Genomic DNA, 13,548 nt, shown 5'->3' on the forward strand with positions numbered 1-13,548 from the left:
GCCGACTCTCTCTTTGTATGAGCCACTGTTGGAGGTTTCCAACTGTGTGATTTGAAGTATCCAGAATGTTCCCTCTAACCTCAATAAGAACAGCTATTAAGCAACCGTTTAAGCAACCACTATTGTGTCTTCACCAAGCTCTCAAAACACCTTCAATGTGAAATCTCAACCAGTCTCATAAAATGACATGTGAAGGGGACCCATGCTGATATTCCCAGTAGACACTTAGCCAGCCTCATCGTTGTTTTGTGAGTGGCCTTTCCATCGTTGGATAGTTCTGGGCTCCAATGCTGCTTCCCTTACTGGGTCAAAGTAGTCTTCTCTGTAACCCTACTTTTAGTCCCGCCTAACCCTAAAACACAGAAGCTATGCTAGAGAGTTAGTGACAGTTTTCTGAGACCCCAGACTAAAACCCAGATCATATCGGAAAAAAGAGACTTGATTTGAGGGGAAGTCCTTAGAAGTACCATTCATGCATGCCCGTGTTTGTTCTGCTGTCACTTACTAGGTTCACTCTGAAGAGTTAACGAAGGGTCTTGCAGGAAGAAAAGCAAAGTCTTCTCTCACTGAAGATTCATCGCTTAGAAATGCTCTAATCTGAGAGACTGAATAATGCACTTCTTCTTGATTGTGATCCCTTTAACACAGCTTGGCTACTTGATTCAAATTCCTGCGTTATACTGGCTGATTTATTCCAGATAGCAGGGCAGACAGGATATAGGGAGTAAAAGCCCTTGTGGCGTTCAGTGACCGCACACTATCAGAACCTGGTGGTTCTCAGAAGTGGCCATCTCCCTGAGTATCATCATATTTCTCTACTACAGTTATTTATAATCTATTAAAAATCACAGAAGGCATGCGTGTTTGGCGAAAAAAGCTGCTGTTTTGCTTCAAGTGCAAGTAATCAAATTTAAGGTGCCTCTGGGTACCTGTTATTAATGTCCCATAGTGATCATTTATTTGTTCCACTAACATTTGATGAGTTTGGATTCTGAGGTAGTCATTGCACTCCATGTTAAGCATATAAGATCAAATAAGATGGCGTCTTCCGTGAAGAATCACGCAAACTTGAGTGAGATAGGCAAACAAAGTGGAAATTGCAAAAGAGTGTATTAAATGCAGTGAACAGAAAGGATGCTCCTCTAAATCACATCGGGGTCGGGGAAAGAAAGCTTCAGGGATGGATGTGAAGTAACCCTTGAAAGTTTTCAGGGCCCAGAGAAGTCAGTTGGATTAAGAAGGAGAACGGTCATAGCCCGGGATAGCCCGGGTAGAGGAATGGGTGGTAAAGCAACAGATTGATTGGATTATAGGAAACGCTTGTAGTTCTTTCTGCTCAAATTAATTATGCAGAGAGTGTGTTGGGAGCACACGTGAGGGTAAGGCATGGGTAGAATGCAGATAAGAGCTACGTGGTATTGGACCTTCACTATGCCCTAGAGGGAATTCAAAGCCCTTCACATGTATATATCATGCAGTCCCCATAAAACAGTAAGAGATAGCTACCATTTTTTTTTTTTAAAGATTTTATTTATCTATTTGACAGACAGAGATCACAAGCAGGCAGAGAGGCAGACAGAGAGAGAGGAGGAAGCAGGCTCCCCGCTGAGCAAAGAGCCCAATGTGGGGCTCCATCCCAGGATCCTGGGATCATGACCTGAGCTGAAGGCAGAGGCTTTAACCCACTGAGCCACCCAGGCGCCCCGAGATAGCTACCATTTTTATCCCTACCTTACACAGGAGGAAACTGAGTCACAGAAACCTGAAGCCAGTTGTGTTACGGAGCTAAAAAGAGGCGGAGTTTGGATTTGAAACAGGAAGGTTGACTCCGCAGTTAACTCTGAATTGCTGTTGGTTGGGCTTGGTGTATGAGGGGATTGGACATTATCTCAAAAACTTGGGTCTATTTTAGACATAGGAATGGCATGGACAGAATTATGTTCTGGAAAGGTCACATGGAGAGCCATATGGACAGCAGATCACAGGCGAGAGAGGCTGGAGGAAAGGAGGCCAGTTGGAGGCCTTTGACATAACCTAGGTGAGAAGTAATAAAAACCTAAAACACACTGGTGACAGGAGGCATCATCAGAAGCAAATTGATTCAAAAGGCTTTGAGCAGGTAGGATCTCCAGGACCCAGTGGCTAATTGGATTTGGTTGTTGAATGAGAAGGTGGAATTTAAGTTATCCCCTAGGTAAATGGATAGTGCCATTCACAAAGAAGGGCAGGTTTAGCCAAAGGATGCTGAGGTGATTCAGTGTGATTCATGTTGTTTCAAGGGTCCATGGGGCGCCTATGTAGTGAGCCTGATAGTCAGCTGAAAATATTTGAGTTCTACAGAATGTTGTGGGCTTGGCATCTGTTAGTAGCTGAAAGCATGGGTGTGGCTCAGTTTGCCTAGTGTGACATGTGGTGTCTGAGACTGTGGAGAGAGCCTTGGGGATCACAGGAATTTAAATGGTAAGTGTAGGGAAAAAATAAAGGTGTTTTCAAAGGCATATCTGGCTGGAGAAGTCTGCAGAAGTGTGTGGTTTACAAAGCACAGGCTTTGGCAAGACTGGTCACTGTGATTTTGGGGAGGATATTTTGTGTGGAACTGTGGTAGGATCAGAAGCTGGGGAAGAAGGGTGGCAGAAGATACATTGTAGACCAGTCCTCCCAGAAGCTTGCCTGTGAAGTGCAGCCTTGCACCAATGTGAGTCCACTTCATGAAAATACATCCGGGAGATCCCTGGAGTAGGTAGAGGCTAGGTCAGGTCTATGGGTAGTACCGAATTTCTGTCACTAAACCCATATTGAATAGGACTTGTTTCATTGGAGATCTGGGCCTGACACTCTGGAATATGAAGGAAAATTATGTAGTCTAAGTTCTGCCCTCAGTTTTTATTTTAGTTGTATGGATAAGACAAACATGCAAAAGTAAGAGAGAAAAAAAAAAAAACTTGCTAAGCTGCTAATCAGCGGGCTGTCAGAGAGAGGAGAGATCAGAGTTTGCTGGAGTGTTTGGGGATGCAGGAGTGAACTCTGTCCTAAAGGCTGGAGCCAGGAAGGATCAGAGAACATGGCATGAGCTTTGATGCAGAGATGCATGTGGTGGTACGTGTGGTGTGGGGAGGGGGGCAGTGAGGAGCCCAGCTCATGCCCCTCAGACTTAAGGCTTTCCTTTTCTCCAGTGGTCTCCTTGACTGTATGCCTTTGTCTAGACTCCTTCAGGAACTTTCCATGTGCTCACAACTTGTGTTGTTTGGTTTCTCTATCCAAGAGCTCTCTCGTTATCTCGTTATCACTTCTGCCTACTGAGGGGGAGGCATTTTGATGTCTGCTACCTGCTTGTGCTTTTCTTAGTCCCCCAACAGATCTTTCTTAAATGTTTTTTTTTTTTTAAGATTTTATTTATTTATTTATCTGACAGACAGAGATCATAAGTAGGCAGAGAGGCAGGCAGAGAGAGAGAGGAGGAAGCAGGCTCCCCGCTGAGCAGAGAGCCCGATGCGGGGCTCGATCCCAGGACCCCGGGATCATGACCCGAGCCAAAGGCAGAGGCTTTAACCCACTGAGCCACCCAGGTGCCCCCCAACAGATCTTTCTTAATTTCAGCATTTCCCAGTGGTCCAAGAGGGATATATCAAGGGGAACGGTGAGAAAAGCTGTGGGTGAGGGTGGCGGACAGAGGAGTTGGACGACTGGATCCTGCTGGCAGCCCTTTACAGAGGAAGCAGACATTGTTCTAATTATCTACTGCCGTTTAACAAACGACCCCAAACTTCGTGGCATTAAAACTAAAGCTGTGTTATCATGCTGTCCAGTTTGTGGATGAGCGCACTGGGGATGGCTCATCTCTGCTCCTGAGGACCGGGAACTCAGTTGCAGTGGCTGGGACAGCATGAATTTACCGGATATGTGACTAGAGCCCTGGCCCTAGCTGCTGTGGGGAGGGGAGTCTCTTTGCTCTTTCTCATGCTGTGTCTGCCAGGCATGTCTGGGGCCTGGGCTGGCATAGTTAGAACAGCTGGAGCTGCCTGGGTATCTCTCTCTGCGCACAGCCTTTGGATATGGCTAACTTGACTTTCTTTGGGGCACAGCATTCGCAGGGTAGTTGGACTCTTCCATGACATTCTTCCAAAATAATCAGGTGAGGCCTACACAGCTTCTGTCCCGGCCTCAGCATTTCCAGATACCACTTCTGCCACATTCTGTCTGTCCGGCAAGTCACCAAGGCCAAGTCCAGATGATTAGACTCTATAAAAGCCTTGCTTTTCCAACATGGTCATAGGAGGGGAAGGTACCACTTGTTTAAACAGTGTGCTCCTGACAGGACACAAGTGTCTACAGAGAGTTTATAAGACTGTCAGGAATCTGACCTGGGAAGGCGTTTGTCCGGTAGTTTAAAGAGCCCTGATTAGGAGCCAAGAGACGTGGGTTCTAGTTCTTTCTTCATCTTCATCTAACCAACCCTAGAATAATTGACTTGTGAACAAAAATCCTGGTCGTATTGATTTTATAAAATCAAGACCAAGACCCTGGACTGAACAGAGTGAGACTGATTGTAGAAGTTAGGGGATAGTCTTCTCTCTCTCATACACACACACCAAGCACACACAAATTCTTATAATCTCTGTAAACTGGGCAGAGGGTTGAATGGCTGGCTGATCAGCCCAGACTTTGGGCCATTCCTGTTTCTGCCACTTCATCAACACATGGTCTTCCAACCTCATCTTCCTTATCTGTCAAATGGGGCTACCATTACCCAATGTTTGGTCAGTGTGTAGCCAATACGAAGTAAAATGTTCCGTCTCTTGAGCGTAGACTGTCCATAAGAATCATCGCAGTCATTCTGACTAGTTGCCCTGATAAGGAGTCAGCATTCCCATAATGCCTGGCTGGATTCTTTATTGTTAAATACTGGGGGGTGTGTGTGTGTCTGTGTGTGTGTGCGCACGTGCACGCGCGCGCACGTCCGTGTGCGGTGTGGGTTCTCAGGTTTTGTGTCGGGGCTGTCTATACCAATTTGATGCATGACGTGCCCATGCCAGTGGATGACTGTGCTGGACTCTGCAGGAAGGATTTACAATCAAAGCTGACCTAGGACACTTAATTACCACTCAAGGAGATGATCACATATCCTCATTGTGAGGCTTGAATTGGTTGAAATTTCTATCTAAATATGTTATTCCAGAAGTTTATCTTACTGCTCCTCGAAGATTTGTATTTTTTCTAATGTGCTGCCCTTGACAGCAGAGGCTGCCTGCCCTCCAGCCCCCTCCGTCTTCCACGCGTGCAGTCGCAAACCACAGGCTTCGGGAGCTCGGTGTGTGGAGCAGGCATCCGGCGAAGGAGGAAACCCAAAGCCTGTGTCCCAAAGGATAAATAAGGAAAGATGTTTGTCAAAATGCATAGAGTGCTGTTTTTCACCCTGGCGCTTTGGACGGGAGCAACCGTATCGTAGGTCACATTAATTTAGACCCTCCATGCTGAGGATAAGGGCTCTGCAAACCCACCCTATTTAGCCCTCACGGCATATACTGCTGCTTTTCTGTGGTCTTTAATTCAGTGAAATAAATTACTTTAAAAAGAAGTGCTGTGCAGCCTCTCAGAACAGTAAACAGGAACAGTTCAGGTCTTTTCAGGAACCTGAAGCCAAGGGATGGTTTGTTTTTTTGGTCTCCAGGAAGAGCCAGGACAGAAGGAGGTATTGACCTGGCTTTTTTGGCTGGTACCCACCGGGTCCCTCCCTGGCGCTCACATTCCCCAAGCATGTAACTTAACACCTGTCGTTCTGCCGGCAAACAGCGCAAACAGAGCTCACAGTGATGGCCGAGCCCCCTCCCGCCCCAGCCCTACAGCAGCTCTGCACCCTTTCACCTATGATTTCAAATCCTGACAAACCAGAACCAGAGAATCCATCCCCCTGCCTCCCCCTCCTCCCCCCCAGGATTCTGATTTTAGGCCAGGAAAATATTTAATTAGGAAAAAACTCCCAGGGGAGGTCCTAGGCTCAGCACATCCCTCCGTTTCTATTTTGAGACCGAGATGAGGAGGAAAGGTGAGGGGATCACAGAGATCCTCTGGACTCATGGGGGGCTTCCCGTTCATCCAGAGAGGGGCATGTAGGCTGACCAGGGTCATCTCTCACTGTTTTGATGCCAGCCCCCAGGAGCTACACAACACCCCTGCTATTTCCGTCTGACATAGCCAAGCTGAAACTCAGGTCAGTAAATAATTAATTTGCAAGTTGGGGATGTCAGTGGAAAAGTGAGCTGTGACGGGCTCACATAACAAGCCCCAAATGTGATAGCCACTCTCCAGCCCTCTGAGAGCAGACCTGCCGGCTCTATTAACCAGGACAGTCCTGTCTTCCAGCCTGTCTCTCCACATTAAAGTCAAGGAACTGTATCTGTCCATCTCTGAATCACATCTTTGTCCCCAAATGCTTGTGCACACTGGGCAGACTGGTGTTTTCTTTCCTAAGTCCACCAGGCCCATGCAAGTCGGCATGACTCATGAGAGAGATGAGTCTCGGTTCCAATATCTCTGTGGGTTTGGGGAGGGGTCAGGCCGTGAATAAACCATTACGTGGCTGATTCTACATCCTTCTCTGCCACCGCAAAAACCTCAATTTCCCTTTTTGTGGAAAACAAAACCCTCTTTCAGCACTTCATCAACAGGACTGTGGCCTTTGAATTACATGGTGTCCTTGGAAATTTTAAAGATTAATCGGCTTCTGGATGGAGTGGCTGGGATAGCCCCTGCCCCCTGTCTACTGGGGAATGACTGGTCTCCACTTCTAGTCCTTCTGACCTCGCTGCCAACTTCATGTGTAGATGAGGAAATTGATTGGCCTCTGTCTGCTTTGTGAATCCACAGATGTGTGGCTGAGAGGCCCTCAAGGCATCCACCACAGGACCAGCTGGGTCAGAGGGTTCCCTCACCCCCACCGCAACCGAGGCCTCCCAGGAGCTGATGCAGGAGGGAGTGATGTTGGAGGCAGATCCCAGATTGTGGCAAACGGGGACAAAAGCCGGGACTGAAACTCGGAGGGCCTCTTGGGGTCTCGCCCAGGGGCCTTCCTCAGCACACTAAGTTGAGATCGTTTCTAGAAGGAGTTAACAGAACAAAATGGGACACAAACGGTATAAGAATTTGTGAACTGTGAATGTGTTGTGAGGGCGAGAGAGAGTTGAGAGTTTCTTTCCCCTTTTGTTCATCTAGATGTGTCATTTATAAACTGTTAATTAAATACCTACTCTGTGCTCATTTTAGCTTCCTCCCTGGCCTTACCAGAGACTGCGTGGATATCCTGCTGGCTGTCTGCTGGGTGAGCTCTCTTGTACACTTCGGGAGTGTATATGGATCGACTCAGGCCCTTGTAAATGCCATTGCTCTTACTCGAGACATAAAAAGACAGTGAAATGTCTTAGTATGGCATTCAAAGATGCTTCCAATTTCACCCAAACTGCTATTTAAAGATTCATCTCTCACCACTTTCTGAGTGGCCTGTTCACTGCCTGACCAGGCTCCCATTTTCCCACTTCCTTTCTTCTGTTCACATGCCTGTGACCTTAAATGCCTTCCTCCCTGTCCCTCATCGAGCCAGTAGTCACCTCTCCGTGAGAAATCCTCTCCCTTCCTGTCTCTGCTGAACTTCTATCACCAGTTACTTTGTAGCCAATGTGTCCCCATTGTCCCATTTCTTCTTTTGGACTATTTAGATTTTATTTATTTGTTTGTGTTTTATGTCTTTTCCCATTTAGACTGGAAATCTCTTTTAGGGATAAAGGATTTAATTTATTGGCATTCCCCCACAGCTCTTAGCATGGCACCTTGCACAGAGCAAGTACTCAATAAATACTAATTGACTTTATATGATTGATGTCTGGACAGTATAGAAATATATTCTTTTTTCTTTTTAGAGGTTCTGTTTCTTTCTTTAGACGGTACATGCATGAGTAGGGGGAGGGGGAAAAGGAGCGGGAAAGAATATCAAGCAGACTCCCTGCTGAGCTCAGAGCTTGATGTGGGGCATGATCTGATGACCCTGAGATCATGACTTGAGCCAAAATCAAACAGTTTAACCGACTGAGCCACTCAGGTATCCTTATATGTTCTATTCTCTGTCTGCTCTCCAGAGAAATTTTGCTGTCCATTAAGGGAGAGGAGATGAGGTTACCTGTACATCTACATAGAAATCCCACATGGAGGGGTGTATGGGTTAAGCCTCTGCCTTCGGCTCAGGTTGTGATCTCAGGGTCCTGGGATCGAGCCCCGCATGGGGCTCTCTGCTCGGTGGGGAGCCTGCTTCCTCCTCTCTCTCTCTCCCTGCCTCTCTGCCTACTTGTGATCTCTGTCAGATAAATAAATAAAATCTTAAAAAAAAAAAAGAAAAGAAAAAAAGAAATCCCACATAGAGATCTTCTCTAGTAAAATGTCATAGAGTTGGAGAAAAGCTAAGTGTCTCTAATATTCATTAGAGAAGAGCACCATTAGAGAAGAGAAAGGGAATTTGGTCTAGGGGCAGAGGATTTAGTATACATCCCTAAATCCTGTTGAAAATGTGCTTGAAGATTCACCTGTGGTTGTGAGCTCTCAAGAGAGATCACAGTTTGAATCTGGACATTAAGGTGATCTGACTTACTGGGGAACTGGATTCACCAGTGCTCTCCCCAAGCATTCTACTGCTTCCTTGGGAAAATATGCTCTCTTCATAGAAAAGGAAGAATTTAATTAATCGGAAAACAAAATGTTGAAATTCAGGAATATGACCCAAATGGTGACATCTGTCAGAGATACAGATGTTCCACTAAAAGAAAAAATGGTTTCAGCAGCTGCCTGGAAGGTGGTGGGACAGGTTGCAGAGAACCAGGAGGGACAGAGTGTCCTTCTAGTGAAATCATCAATGCCAAAGCCCAGTGGTGGTCCCGGTGGGGCCGGAACTGCATGTTGGTAACTGATTTCAAGCCGCTGTTTCAGGCCATGGGCTGAGGTGACATGACCATCTTTTCTATAGGTTCAGGTGGATGGTTTCTTAGCAGCAGGGGGATAGATTTGAAGAGCTTTGAAATTGTTTTTATCCCTCCATATCCAATAGCATCAAACTGTTTACCAAGCCTTCAACCAAGGTGCCAGAATAATAACACTTGTAGTTGCACAATCTGGGGTTTGCTGAATGTAAGTTTTCATTTAGGGATAACGTACAGTTTAACCTATTTCTGAAAGATGATCTCTGTTCACATGGAATTATGGACCACTTTGTAACAGGGAGCAGCCACATCTGAACGGAGCATTGATATAGAGCAAGGATGTAGAGAAGAGGCTCTGAGCTCAGAGGTGGGAGACCCACTTCTAGTTTCTCCTTTTCCACCTGCTAGCAGCTCAGCCTCAGGCAAGTCATGTTATTTCCTAGCTCACTTGCTTCTTCCTTACAATTAAGGTTCTATTAACTGCCTGAGGTTAGAGGTCAGAACCTCTATTAAGTCTATTAACTTTCCTTTATATATCTAAATTCTTCGATTCCATTATTTAATAAGATTAACCTTGCTTGCCATCACACAATACATTTTAGCAAATAAAAGTTCAGCTGAACTGACATCACAGAAACCAATGCCAGATATCTGAAAGAAGGCAGACAATGGCTGTGATAAGAATGCCATGATAGGTCGCAAAGGGCACAGTGAAGGTCAAATACTGGGGTGGCCACATTTTCCTAGGATGAGAATGAGAAGGATCATACACACCTTTAGAAGAGATTCTGGATGAAACCTGTAAGATAGCATGGTCCTTCTTTTCTTGCTGAACCCACACCCTTGTACCCAAGGTCCACAGAGAACAGAATGCTATGTGGTATTCCATACCTATGCTCTTGGTTCAAAGAACTTCCAGAAAGATGTTCTGATTGGTTCTTCATGGAGGTCTTTCCCATAAAATATCTGGGCTGAATTCGGTATGAGGAATGTACACTGCCATCCTTAGACACTGGCTGGGAGGAAAGATCATATTTCTTGGCTCCTGTTTTAGTAGCCGTCGGCTGGTGCTGCCTCAGAATAAAGAAGAATATTTTACCTCCCAGTGCAGATCACTCTACTGGTCTTTCGGGACAGCAAAGAAAATGCTATATTCTTTAAGAGAGTGGGAACAACTCCATCTTGAGTATAAATTGTCTCCCTTGTGATGCCTCGTCCCTATGAACTATAGAGAAGAACACGAGATGTGGTCCTCAACAGCCCAACATTGACACTCCTGTTGGAGAGACCAGGTTTATAGACCTGAGAGTGTCGTAACCCTAAATTGGGCGTAACCTTCCCTAATGACATCAACCCAGTGCATACTTCCCTTCTCTGATTCCACATTGTCTGTATTTTATCACTGGTAGTATAGGTTCTGTCACATCTCACTTTTTCTATTTTTCACACTCCTTTAAAATCAGCATGGATTTCAGTTATATGTAAAGTTAGGGATACATTTTATCACTTCAGTAACTCTGGAAATTGATCAAAGCAGAGGTCTTGACTGACATTGTTCTCCTAACCCACAGCACACTTAGGATAAGATGCAGACACACAGATGCTGACCAAGGATTTGTTTGTTGATGGATTCATTGTCACCATGATTCTGTTTCTCATGGAGTTTGTATGGTTTGTGGTTCTTTGAAGGGGTGACATCACCGGGGCAGAGAGGACTGGTATGACTGAGAGGTTTACCTGGGACTGTCTCATAAAGCCTCTTCACTGTCTTCACTGTGCCCTAGGCGGATGGGGCCACTGTGTTGTCTGTGCTCCCTACATCCTTGGTGTCCTCCCTCTCCAAGTGCTGGCTTCCTTAATTATATCTCAAGTTTAGGAGGTAGGGCCTGGCACACAGTAGACACTCAACAGATCCCTGTAAAGAAATGAGTGCCAGATGAAGCAATGAATGAGTATTGAGCTCTAGAAGCTCAGATGTGATAGATCAAGGTGAGGAGGAGAGGCAAAGGCAGTTGCAAGTCTGTGAATTGCTTGGTGGGCCCTGGGCAGCAGGCCTGGCTTTCTGGAATCCAGTGGTGAGTTTGTCCTTCCCTTCTGGGAAGGCCCAGTTTTGTGACCCAGCAGATACGGCTTTCACTACACTGTAGGGTCCAGCCTTTTTGGCTTACTGACCCCCAAAATGATGTGTTAGTTTCTAGAAGTGTGAGTGGACTGGTGACTGAGGTGGGTATAGCCCACTGAGACACAGGTAGTCAGTCCATGGTTACTTGCTCTAGGAGGAGAGACCCCGGTAGCCTGGTGTTTCCGTGATATGTAGACTTGTAGGCTGTGTACACACGCATTCTCTCTCTCTCTCTCTCTCTCTCTCTCTCTCTACTGATTTGCCCTGGGAGTACATTGTGCCTGTTTGTGAGAGTCCACATGATGTTGTATAAAATCCACTGGATCTGAAGTTGGAAGACACAGATTCTCCTTCTAATTCTGGCCTTCCCTGAGTGTGTGACCTTAGAAAAACTACCACTTCACGATTCCCAGCTTCTGTCTGTAGGATGAGTGCACTGGGCTTCATCACATCCAAGTCCAAAGCTAGGACTTTTCCAGGGTAGAATGGGTTGCCTTTATGCAGTGAGGGTCTTGGAGTGTGGTTTTGTTAGATGACCATGAGTGTCTTTCCAGCCTGAGACTCTAATGCAGCAACTTTCACCTGATTTGAAATCACATCCGCATGGGCCCAGCTAATGTCAGGGGAGAGACTGGGATTATACTCGTGCACAACCCACAAATGAGTTGATTACCTGCTATGGCTGTTTTGATGGGGGGACAATGTCATCCTCATTGTCGCCATTTTGAATCCTTTTTGTTCAGGCCCGTTATTGGTTGGGCATCTGCTTATACGCACATGCCCTTTCTCTCCCTCTGTTGAGAACCTGGCCCCCGGAGCTCCTGAGGGCTTGCCCTGGAAACTGCTACTGCCGCTGGGGCCCAGGGTGCCCCGCACTGGTGGTGTCCCCTTTGCAGGAGGCTCTGGCAGCAACTGATGGTCAAGGGCGGTTGTTTGGAGAGTGACTAACACTCCGCGGTCACATGTGTCCTGTGTCACCATCTCCTCCCACTCACTCTGCGCAATCCTGTCCCCGTGTCCATGCTGCTAGAGATCCTTATTAACATGAAAATGCTTCTGACACTTCACAGTCCTGAGAGGAGAATTACGTCACCTCCATTTTACTTAACCTCCTTTTCCTGAAATCATGAGGGGACGCGTTTTCACGTTTTTTATAGATATTTGTGTTTTATGGAGAATTACCTAGACATACACACAAGACACACAGAAACAGTCACAATTTCTATATTAGCTTTCTGTTGCCGCTGTAACAAATTACCACAAACTCAGTGGCTTTAAACAACCCAAATTTATTATCTTACTGTTCTGGAGGTCAGAAATCTGAAATGCGTCTCACTGGGCAAAATCAAAGCTGGATTCCTTCTAAAATCTAGGGGTGACTCTTGTTTCCTTTACTTTTCCAGCTTCCGGAAGCTGCCAGCATTCTTTGGCTAATGGTCCCCTTCTTGTATCTTGAAGCCAGGGACTCATGCTGAATCTTTTTTGCACTGTTCTCACTCTGTTTCTATCTTTTCTGCTTCCTCTTCCACTTTTCATGGAGATTTGTGATCCCATTGAGCCCACCTGGTTAATCCAGGACACTCTCCCTTTTTGAAGGTCCACTGATGAGCAACCTGAATTCCATCCGCTATGTTAATTGCCTTTTGCCATGTCATGTGACATATTCAGAGGTTCTGGGGCTTAGGACATGGAATAGCCTTGGGGGTCCATTCGTGATTCTGCTTACCACACCTTCTTTTAGTAGTGATGATAATTTGGATTAAGAAAACATTAAAAAACTCTTACCTTGCCTTTACCTCCTTGATCTGCGAGTACTCCCCCAAGCACAATCCTTTACGCTTGAAAATGAAAATCATTGCTTTTTTGTTTAATCACATTTGCCATAATTTGTAGAACTCTTGGCATCATAACACCTTTATGATATATTTTAATAACAAGATCTTTGTATATTTGTAAAAGAGTCCGACTAAATATTTCCATTTATCAGAGGTTCTGGAAAACCTGGCTTGCACTGCTAGTGATATGTGGATTTGGATTCAGGTCCTTCACATTTGAAGTACTCTGAAAAGGATAATTTGGCTGTGCTACTTTAATCGAATAGACAGAGGCTACAGAAGAGATTGGCAGTGTGTTTATTAGATTTACAAAACCTGTAGACTAGGTTATAGTCCAGTAAGTTCGTGCCAGATCTCACCAGGTGTCTGGAGCCCGATAGGAGCGATTCTGGGTACTGGGCAAAAGACTTGACTCTTAACTCTCAGTGTTGCAGGTGCACACACAGGGAGTGAGGGAGTGGCCTTGTGAGCTTCCAGAACGATCCAAAGAATAGGGAGCTTGAAGAATAGACTTTGGTCAGAAAAACAGGAGGTCAGTCTAGAGTTGCACAGGAATTCCAGAGACTGGGGTATTCCTGTCTACTGAGAGTTGTGACAATTCCCTGGGCCGCATCCGACCAGTCCCTGGCAGGGA

The 13,548-nt window shown here is 45.9% G+C and overlaps 1 protein-coding gene across 1 annotated transcript in view; it reads left to right on the plus strand.

The window, feature by feature from the left end:
* Positions 1–13,548, plus strand: part of SETBP1 (SET binding protein 1) — a 366,573-nt gene that overhangs the window by 43,402 nt on the left and 309,623 nt on the right.

Source organism: Meles meles, chromosome 12, assembly GCF_922984935.1.
Source record: "Meles meles chromosome 12, mMelMel3.1 paternal haplotype, whole genome shotgun sequence".
Taxonomy (NCBI): Eukaryota; Metazoa; Chordata; class Mammalia; order Carnivora; family Mustelidae; genus Meles; species Meles meles.